Source organism: Schistocerca serialis, chromosome 1 (genome assembly GCF_023864345.2).
Source record: "Schistocerca serialis cubense isolate TAMUIC-IGC-003099 chromosome 1, iqSchSeri2.2, whole genome shotgun sequence".
Taxonomy (NCBI): Eukaryota; Metazoa; Arthropoda; class Insecta; order Orthoptera; family Acrididae; genus Schistocerca; species Schistocerca serialis.
The window spans coordinates 242,168,463-242,182,644 of NC_064638.1; positions in this window are offsets into that span (position 1 = coordinate 242,168,463).

Here is a 14,182-nt window from a genome sequence, read left to right on the forward strand (position 1 = left end):
TTCGTATCTGGAATGTGTGAGCCTGGCGATATACCATCTGACTTTTGACAAAACAGCATCCACACAACTCCGATGATAGCAACAGCCAACACGTGTGAGAATTATCGCACAAACAATTTAACAGCTCATGCATCCAAATTGCTGACAAGAATAACACACGAATGGAAAAGAAAATTGTGGATCAGTTAGATGAAGATCATTTTGGCTTTAGGAAAGGTAAAGGCACCAGAGAGGCACTTCCGACCTTGCGATTGATAATGGAATCACGATAAAGAAAAATCAGGACACGTTCATAGCATTTGTCGACCTGGAAACAGGAGCAAGATGTTCGCAATTCTGAGACAAATAGGAGTAAGCACAGGGAGAGACGGGTAATATACAATATGTACAAGAGCCAAGAGGGAACAATAAGAGTGGAAGACCAAGAACGAAGTGCGTGGATTAAAATAGCGTAAGGTAGGGATGTAGTCTCTCGCCCCTGATCTTAAATCTATACTCTATACATCATAGACGCATTGACGGGCCGCGTCACGGATTGCGCGGCCTCTCCCGCCGGAGGTTTGAGTCCTCCCTCGGGCATGGGTGTGTGTGTTGTTCTTAGCACAAGTTAGTTTAAGTAATGTGTAAGTCTAAGGACCGATGACCTCAGCAGTTTGGTCCCTTAGGAAATCACACATAATTGAGCATTTTTGATGCAATGACAGAAATAAAAGAAGGATGCAAGAGAGAAATTAAAATTCAAGTGTGTCAATGATAAGATTTGCTAATGACATTACTGTCCTCAATGAGGGTGAAGAATAATTACATGATCTGCTGAATGGAATGAACAGTTTAATGTGTACAGAAGAATGGAAGAAAGGCGAGAGTAATGACAAGTAGCAGAAACGAGAACAGAGAGAAACTTAACATCAGGGTTACTTATCACGAAGTAGACGAAGTTAAGGAATTCTGCTACCTAAGCAGCAAAATAACCCATTACGGACGGAGCAAGGAAGGCATCAAAAGCATTCCTCGACAATAGAAGTCTGCTGGTATCAAACATAGGCCTCAATTCGAGGAAGAAATTTCTGAAAATATACGTTTGGAGCACAGCATTGTGTGTTAGTGAAACAAGGACTGTGGGGAAACCGGAATAGAAGAGAATCGAAGCATTTGAGATCTGCTACAGAAGAACGTTGCAAACTAGGTGGACTGATAAGGTGAGGAATGAGGAGATTCTCCGGACAATCGCCGAGGAGGAATATATGGAAAACATTGACGAGAAAAATGATGGTAGAACATCTGTTATCACAGAATAACTAGCATGGTACTAGATGGAGCTGTAGAGGGTCAAAACTTTAAAGGAAGACAGAGATTGGAGTACATTCAGTAAATAATTGTGGAAGTACGTTGCAAGTGATACTCTGAGATGAAGAGGTTGACACAGGAGAAACATTCGAAGCGGACTGCGTCAAACGAGTCAGAAAACTGATGATAAAAAAATGAAAAAAAAACTCCAAGTTCAACTAAAGTCGGCAATTTTTTATATAGAAGTCTGTCTGCTGCAGTATCACAAAAGCAAAACTACGTTGTTCTTCTTGGTAGCCCTGTCGGAAACAGTATCGTAGCCACACCTGTGTCGTGTGAACAAGTGTAAACATTTTTTTGAGAATAAAATGAAAAAATAGACAGACGCATCTCTCAAAAAGTGAAGTGTTTTCAAGAACGTGAGTTTAATTATAATGGGTATTCAAAGAGAAGCCGTCAACAAACTTTCAGCTTATGAAAAATCAATGCATCAACTTTACCCATCCGGACCAGAGTCACAGTGCAAGTATCGCGAAGTCCTATATTCAAATACTTCATGCAACCATAAACATTCCACCACGGCAGCACATAACAGTCATACATCTCATTTACAAATACATATCATATCCTGAATTGTTGAATAAGCGTTTACGTGAGCAGACTCGAAATCCAAATTAGTCTTTCAACAATCTGATATGGGCTTGCACACCAAAAGGTTTTAGTTGGGGAGAGGCACTAAAATGATGGGGTGGGGGTCTGACATCCTGTTGTCGCTTTTGATAATAACAATATTAGTAGGTTAACAGTGCTACAGTGTATGGCAATTAATCCTGGAGTAAACCGCGTCAGAGAACTTCAAAAGACGGACAAAGTTCACGTCATAAAGCACAGTATGCGGCAGAAATGGGCACTAACGGAGAAAAGAATGAGATCCTTGGAAAATGATGGCGAGAACGATACATAATAAGGTACAAGGTGCTTCTCAGTCGGTAAATCTAAAAATTAAACATATTTTAAATAATTTTAAGTCTTTTCAAACTTTAGAAGCTGTCTCTGAAAATTTACATTTTCAGTTGCATTTTTCCATGAATTTCAAGAAACAACTGGTGTAGAGTACGCAAATTTTCAAGGAGCTGAAACGTATACGTACTGAGTCTACTGAACTAAAATAAAAACAATGTGTTAAGTATCATTAAAATTATGTTAAAGGATGTACAAAGAAGCATACAATATTTTTACCGTGTAATTAAACAACTGCATTTCCCCAACCAGTTAACGAAATTCAGTGATTTTAGTTCAATACACTAAGAATATAACGTGTACTGCCTAGTAAAAGTTACGTTTCCATTGCTACAGTGGTTTCTGAAAAAAGGGGAACCCAAATGATCATATTTGACATTGTCGATATTGGGCATTCCAACTACTCTTAAGAAGAAGAAGATAAGAGATTATGGTTTAGACTGAACTATCTTGTTAAAGAATGCGACAAATGTTAATAAACTGTAAATGCATATTCCACTTAATGGAGACTGCGGAATTTTGAAACTATTTATTTATATATTACTGACACAAAACTGATGAAGAATATATTAAAATTATCACTATATTTTACGCACAGTGAATCTCATGCTGTAACATATTGGCAGCAGTTCATCATGTTTCATTCACAACACTTATCATATTATGTCGCTCCAATAACACAAAGAAATATTTTTTTATACGTGTGGCGTCTGTTCTTTCGGACATGTCCGAAAGAATAGACGCCACACACATAAATATATATACCTTGACCGCAAATAATGATATGATCGGTGCGGATGCACTTTTCGTTCAACCTCTCTCGCGAATCAGATGAGGCTGCGCCCAATGCGGATAATGGACAGGGGGCAGTACGTCTATAGTGTGCAACATGCGGGAATTTGGGTTGCACAGGAAGCGTCCTCGGGTAGCCGAAGTGGCTAAAGTGACCGCTCGCAATAAGCAGGAAATCCGGGTTCGAGTCCTAATCTGGATCAAATTTTCACTTGTCGCCATTGGGTTTATTTCAATGCCCGATGGCTACTGATGTCGAAATGTCTCTTTCGTCACAAACAAATATGTTCTTGGGGCGTTTGAAGCTCCTCGTTTAACTTCTGTTCAAGATGTCTTTTATGCAGTACTCCAAATTTTCGCTTAAAAGAAAGGAAAATAACTGCATATTTTACGCAGTTCACATTTCTGGTCCGCACTGCTGTCTTAGCCCCAGTTATGAGCTATATTGTTCACACTCTTAGTTTGGGCAACTGACGAATAAAAAACGGCTTCTTTAATACGCTTTATTTATGACACAGTCACACGCAGAAATCAACAACATAATCTTCAACTTCAGGTATTCTTTGAATCATGACCGTCCACGACAACTGGAAATATGTTATCTGACAACGAGGCGTGGTCTCGAAAATGTGGTAGATTTGATTGTCCTTCACCAAAATGCACTGAATGCCTTCAGTCCGTCCCTGATTCTGAAAAATCAGCCAGCAGTTTGTCGGGTCGTATCCGCACCAAGTGGCGCACACATTAATCATAAAAGGAAAAAAAATACTGCGTCTGCTACGAACCGATCATCAGTCATCCATTGGTAACATATGAACTGCGCTGCTGCAAGGGATGTGACAGCAAATACTGCTTCTATTCAGTTTCTACGTGCTAAAACGACGGTCTCATAAACGCTTTATTCAAACGCGCCACACATTGATCAAGCGGAATGTAGCCACACAGTGAAAAGTTTGCTTGTGAGGCTGAACCAAAATACCTCCACACAATTTTTTTTAAAGTAGCCCCATTTCTACAGGAGCATATCCGTGTCCTAACAAATATGAAGATCTAAATATGTCGGTTACTATTTCACACAATTATCCACTTTTATTATAAATGTTCAACTAGAACTTCAGTGCAAAACCTGAAAATGCGAGAGGTGAACACCATGCCAAACTCTGTATAAAGCATAAGAATGTAACTGCAGTTTGACACTTAGGCACTGCAGAAGAGTAACTGAAATATGCAAAAAAGAAGGCTGCATCACGAAGAAAGCTTTATGAGACATAACCCTCATATTACATTCCGTTAATACAAAAGTTTTGTTCTGAGTCGGAATAAAAACGAGCAAACACAACCGCAATATTTTCGAGCGATAAGCGTAATTCAGAAGTTACAAAAGTGCCGAATTTCTGAACGCAGCTATCCTTCGCATGCACACATGTCCATTTTCAGTTTACAGATTGAGTGGGAACGACAGAAAGTTCAATACTTTGAAGTGGGTAGGAACAGAGAAACGTATAATAAAAATGGCATTGTGAATAGGACACTGCTGTCGTTACAGATTTGTAACCTAATTGCAACAAAAAATGTTCATTAAACATAAAATAAAAGCAATCATAAACCCGAAGGTTGCCTTCAGTTCACAGAGCTTCATCACTAGATACTGGTCCTTTTTATTCACCGACACCTCCGATAGCTGAGTGGTCAGCGTGACGGTTTGCCGTCCTACGGGCCCGGTTTTGATTCCCGGCTGGGTCGGAGATTTTCTTCGCTCAGGGACTGGGTGTTGTGTTGTCTTCATCACCATTTCATCCCCATACGGCGCGCAGGTCGCCCAATATGGCGTCAAATGTAGTAAGAACTGCACCAAGGCGGTCGGACCTGCCCCACAAGGGGCCCCCAGCCAATGACGCCAAACGCTCATTTCCATTTACCGACACCATAATGAGATTTGTTAGGCGGCTCTGTAGGTCTCAATTTGAGTGGCAGCCTCGCCCAAATGTGACCTATCGAAAGGATACAGAAACTTTCTCGGTACAAGTATGTTAAAAATCAGGACTAATTCCGACATACCGAAAATTTCGAATTACTTGCATTGTTTCACCAAGTCATTTATTTACACATGTAAACATTGTCAGTTCTCGAACTCCAAATTTTATTTTATCTAGGATGCTACTTCCGAAATTTCCACGGTAATGGAGGAACCCTTCAAATGGTAACCAAATTTACAAAACATCAAAACAGTGCAGGATACGCAGTTACATATTACATTTACATTCTCCAGGCACGTTAGTGTAACCACCTGTCAAAAGCTTGAATAGCCACCTTTTGCAATGCGAGACCTGCAGGAAGAGACTTAGTGAGGTTTTGGAAGGTACCGACACGGATGTGGAGCCACGCCAACTCCAATGCCGTGGCCAGCTGCTCTAGGTTTCTCGGTTAAGCATCCATGGTGCGAAAAGCACGATCGAGGTCGTCGACTGAGTTCAAATTCTGGTAGTTTGTTGGCCAGGGATGTACTGTAAGTCATCCTTGGTGCTCTCCGATCCACGCACGTACAGTGTGAGTTGAGTGACACGTTGCATTGTCATGCTGATAGATACCAGCGTGCCGAGGAAAAATATTACGCGTAAAGCAGTGGACATGCTCCCAAGAATAGATGCATACTTTCTTTTATCCATTGTGCCTTCCAGAATGACAAGATCGCCCAGGGAATACCAAGAAAACATTACCCACACCCTAATGGTACCCACTGTTTGCAGGGTGTTTGCTTTCAGACGTTTCAAGTCGTACAAAGGCCATTTGTCCGATGGAGCTTAAAACACGATTCTTCTGAAAAGGACACCTGGAGAATTGCCTTGCAAATTCCAGCCATCGTCGCCAATGAACGGCAGTCAGCATCGGTGCATGAATCATGCGCGTGCTGTGAAGGCCCATATGCAGCAACGTTCGCTAAACGGTCGTCGAGGAGACGCTGTCGGTAGCCCTCAAGTTTATCTGGGCGGTCAGGTGCTCAACAGTTGCCCGTCTGTTTGTCCGTACACATCTCCACAGCCGTCGCTCAACCTTGTTATCTATGGCCAGTGATGCACCACAATTGCATCCGTCCCCCTAGTTTTGAACAGAGCCATTTTGCCATGCACGGTATACTTTAACTAAGGTGGCATGCGAAGAGTTTAAAAACTTAGCCGTTTCGGAAAGGCTTCCACACCTGGCCCAAAAGCCTACGATTACACCCTTTTGGACGTTAGAGAAATTGTTCTGTTTCCAAATTGACTGCACTGTTTTCTGCATCTCTATTATGTGGTATGACGACGGAGTGTTTCGACACTCACACAGGTGTGAATAAAACAGGAAAGACCCCTCAGTTCGGCAAAACTCACGGTGCCACCCACTCGCCTTTGTTCGTCACCTTAAAAACGCATTTTACACACAGATCTTATTACTGCCAAGCGCCTGCAGGAAGCTTACGGCGCTAATCTTTCCCCGCTAAACTGCTGCTCTTGCGCCTGATAGTAGGCACCCGCAGTTTCAGAGTGTCGAAGAGAGCGTCAGGGGATCTGGCTGTATAGGTAACGTTTTAAAATTCTCAATAAAGATGGGCGGGTACCACACAGGGTTTTGCTGAATTGTGACGTCTTAGAAATGAAATGGCTCTGAGCACTATGGGACTTAACATTTGAGGTCATCAGTCCCCTAGAGCTTAGAAATACTTAAACCTAACTAACCTAAGGACATCACACGCATCCATGCCCAAGGCGTGATTCGAACTTGCTACCGTAGCGGTCGCACGGTTCCAGACTGTAGCGCCTAGAAACGCTCGTCCACACTGGCCGGCGATGTCTTAGAGAGACCCCTTGCCGTTTCATTCACTCATGTGTGAATGTCGCATCCCATCGTGATCACACCACAGAACACAAAATAGGAGCTAGGAAAAAAGGAACAGCCTTTCACATCACGTTCAAATTTCGGCGAATGGTTTTGAACGGAACCTTGAGGTTCTGTCCCTAGACGCGAGCAAAAATTTCTGTCGCGCTGCGCTCCAAACGGGTGCGATCACATTCGATGGGTCCCATAATGTCCTTAGAGATATGTTGAAACGCCCAAGGGTGTCAGCAGTGTCAAAGGTTGTGAAGAACGTCTTCTTGTTACTCATCGCACTCCGAACAGTCGTTTTCGACCGCGAAATGCGTGAGAATCAACGCCCCGAGGGAAAGAGGTAGGTCCATTGACGCCCTTTATGCCCCCCCTGCGGCCGTGTCTTAAATGTTTTCCACAGCCACTCATAAGAAAACCGCCTGATTTCAATGAAGGGAATTGCAGTTCTGACACCCATCGAAAAGGCTTAGAAAGAAGGGGTGAAATGTAAGAGGGGCTGTGACGACCTTCCCATCGTGTGACACATGTACGGTAGTATTGGCTAAAATTGTGTTGAAATTTGGTTCCAGTGCGACTTCATTAACCCTCTTTAAACCTCGTATGAACTTCTGAGATCTAACCTTTTTCTCGCATGTGTCAACACCTTGCTGTTTGAAGCTTCCCTGAACCCGAGGGTGACGTCGCAGGTCGCTACGCGTTTTCACCATTCCTAAGGAAGACTGTACACACCTTTGAGCCAAATTCCGCACTTAAGCGTCGGAATAGGTGGGAATTACTGGGTTTCAGTCCTTTAATTCTGTTGCGCAGTGTACTTCGCGTTTTTCCATCAGACTGAAGGCGGCGCTTCTCGCAACATTGTTACTCATTGATCGAGACTGAGTGCTATGATTGACATTGACTGCGCAGATGAGCTTTGTCTCCTATAAATGTAATAATCTCTTGTCTAGATGGATGATGGATATGGGTTCCCATATGCAGTTTATTTTTCTTCTGCGTACCAAAAAACTCGAGACTTTACAGGGTTACAGGAGAAAAACAGCGGATGGTAATATGTGACCGAAACCGTCATCCACCGAGGCTACAGAGAATCGCGTTCATAGTAGACAAAGCCTGTCTACGCAGGACGTAGCACCGTCTTCTCACTGCCGATCCTGGCATTCAGTCGCGATTACTGAATAACTAACAACATTGCAAGACGTTCACCTCCGGTCCATCAGCCTGCAAAGTCATGTGTGCTGCTGAAGGGATTGCTTAACGGCAGGCGTCGGCGCCAATAACTTAAAAGCTCTGTAGCGTCGCTGGATGACGTTTCCACACACGGGGTCCTATCGTCAACTCCTAGAAATCTGTTGGTATCGTTTTGTAACAAGCTGTATTCTTCACAAGACATACTAGGTGTGTGGCGTACTAATTTCTATTATTTATGGACCTGGATTATTTTGGTTTGTTCTTGGCGTTGATGTTGTCCTCAGGCCTTGCTACACTCATTTCTTTCCTGAAGAAACTTCTTAGATCTCTCACTGACGCACTATCCTGTCAAAGAAATCCCTTCTGGAAAGTGAAACCCACAGAGGGGGGGGGGGGGGGGGGCCTTCAGGACAGTGCGCTCAGTACAACGTCACGCAACAGTCATTCACTCGACAAAAGTGAAACCAGCTTTCAGCGGCTCACGTATGTTGTTGTCGAGGTCGTTAACGCACTGTTGTTCAGTGATACCTGAGTCGGGGGCACCTCGAATCTTCGTAGTGTAAATAATTTTCATCGCCAGTATTTGGCAATGGGGGAAGACTTGTTAATAAAGCAAATAAACCTACAGATGATTCCACAATCATTTTTGTATTCTTTATTCCACTTTGCTACAGACCTTATATTTAACATGTTTAATTTCATTGTTTTGGCTTCATACTATGCACTGAATAGTGTTATCAAAAGTTAACTAGAGAAAACGAAAACCCGAGAGAAGTGCCCTTCCTGCTGGCCTGCAGAAGATGGATTAAGCTGCAAGACAACACCCGTGCATGGTGAAGAATGATTTCGACATATCATCTAGCAAGTGTGTAGCTCTACTCTTCACAGACTCAGGGTTTATCCCACGGGGACGCTCAAGCTTGGGTCGCGCGAACTAGCATTCAAGACAGTAGTCCAGTATCTTTGTCTTCGTATCGACCACAAACTTGGATGGAAAGCGCATACTACAGAAGCTGTTACAAACTGCGAAAAGTCTACTAATGTATTGCAGGCTATCATGTGTGCGTACTGGGAAGAGGATGCAGATGTTGGACTAAGACTATGCTAGTCTTTGTTTCGGGTAAGCTCGAGACATATGTCTAAGATGATTAGACATATGATAGTACAAACAAAGTACGCGAGAAAGCAATGCAGAATTCATCGACTAATGACGTTTTTTCTGAAGCAAGCAAGCCTCCGCTATATCTACGTTGCGAATAAATGAGAGCGAAACTTTTGCTCAAATGTCGTAGCTTGCACAAGATCAGATATTAGAAGACATCTTTACCTTGAAGAGGTTGTGTTACACGTTCATATACTGGCTTAATAGAAGTCTTCCTCCTCTTGCGCCGCATACATGGACACTGGTCAATTTCTGAAACGATGCGTGCCTGCGGAACGATTACTCTTCTTTGAACCAGACTACCGTAAGAGACTGTTGGGACCACGGGTTGTGCTAGTGGTGGTCATGGTTATTCAAATAATTACATTTTGATCTCCAAGAATAAAAACGCAAGGTTCAACTACACTATCGCTTCGAAGAACCAGGATAGATGGAATGAATTATAGGCATTGCGTTTTTATAAAGTTAATTCGTTCGGTGTTCGTGAAGTATTTATATTAGGAGATCGGATTTTCGGTGATTCAACTAGAGAAGTATTTCTGTTTGGCGTGAGCAGAAACATGTTCGACTTGTTACCAGTTCTTTGTCTTACGAGGTTTGTGGCTTCGATCCTTAGTACAGAATCCGAATTCAGTAATCCTATCCAAAGATAATTTCAATCAACTAAATCACTCTCAAATTTAATTTAAATTATTTAATGTTTTGTATGACGTATGCACTTCGGTTCGTGTATTGTGTGCATATCAAGGTTTTTTGCCATGCGGCTGCGTGTTGCTAAGAGCCTATGTATTATTCCATCCATTTATTTTTGAGTTAATTACGTAGCGTATAAATCACAAACTTTTTCATTTAAACTTTCTTGGTCATTTACTGTGCGTAATATTGTTTCGACCATCGTTACAAGAACGTGTGTTGACATACGTCATCTCATTCCCTGTAATTGATGCAATTGATGCATTTGCTAGCTTACCAGTAACAGTTCACATCTCAGACGGCAGTCGCTATTAGAAGTATTGCATGTTCCCTTTCTTTGCATGGTCCTTTCATCTAGAAGGTAAGATTGGACGCAGCTGCCGCTCCAAGAGGCGCTGTAATGGCCATCCCCATGGTACAAATGGCTCTGAGCGCATAACTTCTGAGGTCATCAGTCCCCTAGAACTTAGAACTACTTAAACCTAACTAACCTATGGACATCACACACGTCCATGCCCGAGGCAGGATTGGAACCTGCGACCGTAGCGGTCGCGCGGATCCAGACTGTAGCGCCTAGAACCGCTCGGTCACCCCGGCCGGCCCATTCCCATGTGACGAGTACAGTCCGACGTCTGGAGTCCCAACCACGGCAGACGGAACTATCCGCTACACAAATACTACAGCTACATCTATAACTCGCGAAACCCGTTAAGGTGTGAGGCAGAGGGTACTTACGGTACCATTATTTGTTTTCTTCCATTTCCTGTTCCACTCACGAATGGCGAGTGGGAAGAATGATAATCGCTAAATCATCGTGTGAGCTATAATTTCTGCGATTTTCTAGTCCGTTCATTACGCGAGGCATATACGGAAAGAACTAAAGTATTAATCGACTGCTACCGAAAAGTATCCAATCAGAATTTCAAGAGTAACGCTGTGATGCACAAAGCCTTTCTTTTAAAGTTTGTCGAGCATCTCCATAATGCTCTTGTGCCAAGTAAGCAATCTCACGACAAAATGCGCCACTATGCGTCAGTTTCCACATCGCTTGATTAGCGGGATATTAGAGAGCCCATCACCCATAACGGTATCAAACATCAAATGACCATAATGATGATCATCTAGTACAGATAATGCTTATCCGCCAATGATCTTCTTCAGTGTGGATGCACTCACATTGCCCGAACTCTTACGGGAATCGGTAGATTGACTGCCTCGAGTAGTGGACTGGGGCACTACAAATGTAATGTGCGGACAGTAATTTGGAAGTGTGGGTCTCACGGGGAGCGTGCCAGAGATAAGTCCCTGCAGTTGCACTATCCTCTGTGTCCTCGATGGCTCAGACGGATAGAACGTCTGCCATGTAAGCAAGAGATCCCGGGTTCGAGTTCCGGTCGGGACTCACATTTTCAACTGTCCCCGTTGATATTTATCAACGGCTGTAAGCAGCTAAAGGACTGTATTTCATTGTAATTTCATTCATCTAGTATTGTTGTCAGTTTACACTGTTAGTTGATTTCTTGAGTCGCACTTTGTACATTATCATTTGATTTACATTATTTTCTGATGGTTGTATGATTCAAATTAAATAACTTAAAGCAACGATCTAGGTGGAGTTGGCGTAAAAAGAAAGAGGAGGTGCGCGGGTGGCGTGATGTTTTGCATCGGTAATCACGAAGTCAATGAAGTTAAGGAATTCTGCTACCTAGGCAGTAAAATAACCAATGACGGACGGAGCAAGGTGGACATCAAAAGCAGACTCGCTATGGCAAAAAAGGCATTTCTGGCCAAGAGAAGTCTACTAATATCAAATACCGGCCTTAATTTGAGGAAGAAATTTCTGAGGATGTACGTCTGGAGTACAGCATTGTATGGTAGTGAAACATGGATTGTGGGAAAACCGGGACAGAAGAGAATCGAAGCATTTGAGATGTGGTGCTATAGACGAATGTTGAAAATTAGGTGGACTGATAAGGTAAGGAATGAGGAGGTTCTACGCAGAACCGGAGAGGAAAGGAATATGTGGAAAACACTTATAAGGAGAAGGGACAGGATGACAGGACATCTGCTAAGACCTGAGGGAATGACTTCCATGGTACTAGAGGGAGCTGTAGAGGGCAAAAACTGTAGAGGAAGACAGACACAGGAATACGTCAAGCAAATAATTGAGGGACGTAGGATGCAAGTGCTACTCTGAGATGAAGAGGTTATCACAGGAAAGGAATTCGTGGCGGGCCGCATCAAACCAGTCAGTAGACTGATGACCAAAAAAAAAAAAAATCACCATTAAATTGTAATCCTCCCCGAAGTGCCTCCTCAAATGAGGAGTGGACACTGTTGATGGTGATTCATACGTCGCATGGGCAAGTTAATCTAGGTGGTGAGCTTGATGCTATTTGAGAGGCGAAGTCTATGGGCTGGCACCTGGTTCCACCAATCTCTCGTCTTTCATCATCATACAATACAAATACGAAACCACACTCTGCATGTATTCATCACAGTCGCCTACATTGCAAAGCGCACACGTTATATGCCGCGCAAGCAGGCCGCGGAATTGGTGTTCAGTAGAAATGCTTGCTAAAGTCAAAATAAGGATGCAGCTCACATATGACTGCCAGCTAATTTGCTCATTGCTGGACTGTTTCAACAGGGCTTCATTACATGAGATCTTCATGCCAGAATGTGTCATGAAATAATCAGGTCTTGCCGGAGGCTCGTACTGGATTGCTACCATTGCACCAGCAATTAAGTGTATCACCCTTCACCTTGAGATATTACGCTACCAACACGGTTTACAATATGGGAGAGATCAGACAAAAATTTATCGAGCTTTGGTTGAAAAGACATGACGAACTTCTTCTTACATTCTATTGGAAATAGTATTCCATAAAAGTCTAGTCCAGATTCGAATCTCAGTACCCAATTTTAATCACAATCGTGCCTAACTATTCAATTTACGTGCATTAGGATCGGGCTGTAATTGAAGAGCTGATACCGCCTCTAACACGGGAAGCTGCTTGCTCCTGTAACTTGCAACTTGCAACAAAGGTGGCGCACAGCTCTCACTGATTGATTAGGCTTTTCGAATCAAGTAAAAGTACAAGTCACGAATATTTATTACCTGTGTCCACTGACTGGAGTCGCAGGAAATACTGTTACATCGTTCAGGCAATGAACACTTCTCACACAGCTTGCATTTACGCTTACTTGTTTTACCCACAAATCTCTTTATTTTATTCATAGAGCTGTATAGTCAATACAGAACAGACATACCATAAGTGGGTGATGTATGATTGTTCCACATCTAAACTATTTGATCGATTTCAACTGAACTCCATTCACATGTCACTTACTGTCTGGAAAGAATCACTTGCCTCGCAAACGGATGGGGTTGAAGAGGTATCGTATCCCATAACAGGCATATACTCAGACTAAATTCATCCAGTATTTCGGAATAAGAGCATTTAGTAATTTGTAACAAATTTTATACATAACTTCAGCACATTACGAGACTTTTTCTTGCTGACACCCACTACAAAATGATTAAGGGAAAAAAGCTCATCGCTCACTACATTTTCGCTGTTCATGCAGTAAAACTGTCGTATCAGGTGCGTCGTTTTAATTTATTGCTTCTTTACTATTAACTCTATTTGCAACCCAAATTCCAGACAGTATTCACATTTATCATATAATGTACCTGCAAAATTATATCACTGTACGACACATAGTTCAAGAGACATGACGACATAAACATTAAGCTGCGTGAAAACGAAACTGCAGGGTGAAACTTTCTACACAGGCGAAATATGTGTACAGATGTGAGTGAAATATATGAGACAAACGTGTACGCAGGCAAAGCTGCGAGTAAAAAACTCTTTCTTAAGCACTGGATCGATTTCAAACAAACAGTGTCTGAGTTTAATGTGTACAGCACCGCAGATGATCACTACGTGATCGAAAATCGATTCTGCTATCAATAAAAAATCAATATTACGACCAACGCTGACCTTCCTTTTAATATAACATATATGGTCGTGGTGTATACAGCACTCCATGGAGTCGCCAATCAATCAAACTTGCTACACATATTACTTAATGTCTGGAAAGATGTACTATGGGGGTAAAAACCAACAACCTCCATTAAATGTTGCGGATGATAAGTTGGAGGTGATAATG